Below are 2,869 nucleotides of genomic sequence, written 5' to 3' on the forward strand. Positions count from 1 at the left end.
GGGGGCAGCGGGTCCACGCCCAAAGGGGTCCCGGCTGTGCCGGCACGGGCAGTGTCACCCCCGGGACACACACCCCCCCCTCCGGGAGAGAAGGAGTTGGGAGAGAGCCCCGAGGGTGGGGAGGGACAAACCCCCCAGCCCCGGGGGGGGACACACAGCGCGGCCCTGACACTCCCCGGGACCCCCAAAATCCAGGCTGCGTCACCGGGGCTCAGGAGGTGTCGAAGGCGCCGCTATTGCGCCCTGACCGAGGCAACGGCACCCAGGGTGTCACGGGTGGCTTCCGTGGCCTCCCGGCACTGTGGGCTGTGTGGGGTCGAGCGGGAGCCAGGGGCGAGGAATGGGAAAAACCCCGTAAAGCCCCGCGTGGGCCGTGGGGATGGAGCTGGGGGCTCATCCGCCTCCGGAGCAGTTGGGCAGGGAAGCACTAAAGCCACCCCGAGGTCCCTGCAAAAGCCACAGGGAGAATTTCAAGGTGGGGGGACGTGCCCGGGGACACCCATGACGGATGGAGGGCAGGAAGCTGGGGGACACGGGGATACGACCCGCTGGCAGAGGGAAAGGGAACTGGGAAGGCAGCGGCAGCCTGCGGAGGCTGGGGCTGGCGGCACTGCGTGTCCCGGCTGGGTCGGTCTCTCCCGGCCACCGCAGGGTGCTGGTGGGTGCTGCTGGGGCGTCCCCGCTGCCAGGCTCAGCACCCGCTCCCTGCCTGCTGTCACTGGCCAGTAGCTGTGCCAGGTGGTCCCTGTCCGGTGAGGCTGTGCCGTATGGGCCATGTCCCCCGTAGCTGTGCCATAAGGTCCTTGTCTCCTGTAGCTGTGCCATACAGTCCCCGTCCTATGGCTGTGCCATGCAGTCCCCATCCTACGTAGATGTACAGTAAGTTCTGTGGCCTCCGTAGCTGTGCAGTACAGTCCCCATCCTATAGCTGTGCCATAAGGTCTGTGTCCTCCGTAGCTGTGCTATACAGTCCCCATCCTATAGCTGTGCCATAAGGTCTGTGTCCTCCGTAGCTGTGCTATACAGTCCCCATCCTATAGCTGTGCCATAAGGTCTGTGTCCTCCGTAGCTGTGCCATACAGTCCCCATCCTACAGCTGTGCCATATGGTCCACATCCTGCGTAGTTGTGCCACAGAGACCCTGTCCTCCCCATCTGTGATGTATAGTCCCTGTTCAACATAGCTGTGCCATCTGGTCCCCACCCTACGCAGCTGTGCAATGTCATCTCTGTCCTACGTAGCTGTGCCATACAGTCCATGTCCTTTGTATTTGTCCCATACAGTCTCTATCCTATATGGGTGTGCTATATGGGCTGAGTCCTATGTAGCTATGCCATATGGTCCCCATCCTGAGTAGCCGTGCCATATGGTCCCTGTCCTATTTAGCTGTGCTATATGGTCCCCATCCTACATAGCTATGCCATACTGTCCCTGTCCTATGTAGCTGTGTAATGCAGTCCTTGTCCTAACTGTGCTATACGGTCCCTAGCCTATGTAGCTGTGCCATACGGTCCCTGTCCTACGTAATTGCAATGCAGTCCCTGTCCTATGTAGCTGATCTATACAGTCCCTGTCATACATGACTGTGCCTGTATGGTCCCTGTCCTGTGCAGCTCTTCCATATAGACCATGTCCTATTCATCTGTGCCATACCACCCCCAACCTATGCAGCTGTGCTATATGGTCCCTGTCTTGCCTAGCTGTGCTATATGGTCTCCATCCTGCATAGCTGTGCTATACAGTCCCCGTCCTGCCTAGCTGTGCCACACAGGCCACGTCCTGTCCGGCTGCTGTCTCTCCCCTTCAGGGACCCGCGGGGCTGGGGGTGCCCACAGTGGGCGCAGTGCCAGGGGGCTGGGGGTGCCCACGGCGGGCGCAGTGCCGCAGGGCCTCGCAGGCACGAGCAGGCTTCCAGGGGCAGGGGGCTTTGTGCTCCCCTGGCAGGGACTGATGCTGCTCTCCGCAGGGCGAGCACGGTGCTGGGTTGTCCCTTCCTGTCCCTGGGAGAGGCTGCTCGGCGCCCAGCTGACTTAGAGAGGGGCAGGAATTGCGTGGCCTGCGTCAGCCCCAAAACCTCATCCCGTCTGCACCATTATCTGAGCCCCGATGCCACTTCCGCATGGTCCAACAGCCAGCGATGGCTCGGGGGGGGTGTGTGTGTGTGTGTGTGTGTGTGTGACAACCCCCCCTCAAGTTTGCAGTGCGGGGTCCATCCCCATTCCTGACCCGTGCTGAGACCGGCCAGCTTGTTACACAAGTGCCGAGGCAGCGCAGCTGGATGCTGGGATGCTGGAGTGGCGCTGCCTGTCCCATGGGGCATCCTGCGCCGTTGCAGCCACCCTGGCTCCGCACCCCCCAGCCCGGCACCCCCGGGCATTGCTCTCCACCCGGGGCCTTTGATCTGCTCCCAAAAAAACCAGGCATCGCCCTCCTGGCCCCGACCCGCCGGGGAGCAGCGGCGGCACCTTCTTCTGCTCCCTGGTCTTGGCTACACTGGAGTGAAGGAGAGGGCGGGCGGCTGGAAAAACATAAAGTGGATTTTCTTTCTTTCTTCCTTTTTTTTTTTTTCCCTTTCCTGGAGTACAAAAATAACAGTGCCCTTATCTGATCGCCCCGGGCGGCCCAGCTGAGCCCCCTTATCTGATCCTGACATAATGCTGGAGCCCGCTGCCTTCCCCAGGGACTGACGGTGCCCGGCTGGCACCGCTGTCTCGTATCCCCTCCACCAGCATCCCTGCCCCGCGCTGGGGGCGAGCCTGGCCGCGGCCCCCTGACCCTGCCTGACCCAGCCTGTCCAGATAAGCGGCTGTTTATCTTCCTCCCGATGCTGCCGGGCCGGTGCGCAGGAGCGGAGGGGAAGAGGGAAGAG

At 61.9% G+C, this 2,869-nt stretch overlaps 1 protein-coding gene across 1 annotated transcript in view; it reads left to right on the forward strand.

Moving 5' to 3' along the window:
• LOC103905346 (endoglin) overlaps window positions 1–2,869 on the forward strand; it is a 23,056-nt gene that overhangs the window by 7,709 nt on the left and 12,478 nt on the right.

The sequence above is a fragment of the Aptenodytes forsteri genome, unplaced genomic scaffold (assembly GCF_000699145.1).
Source record: "Aptenodytes forsteri isolate BGI_AS27 unplaced genomic scaffold, ASM69914v1 Scaffold136, whole genome shotgun sequence".
NCBI lineage: Eukaryota > Metazoa > Chordata > Aves > Sphenisciformes > Spheniscidae > Aptenodytes > Aptenodytes forsteri.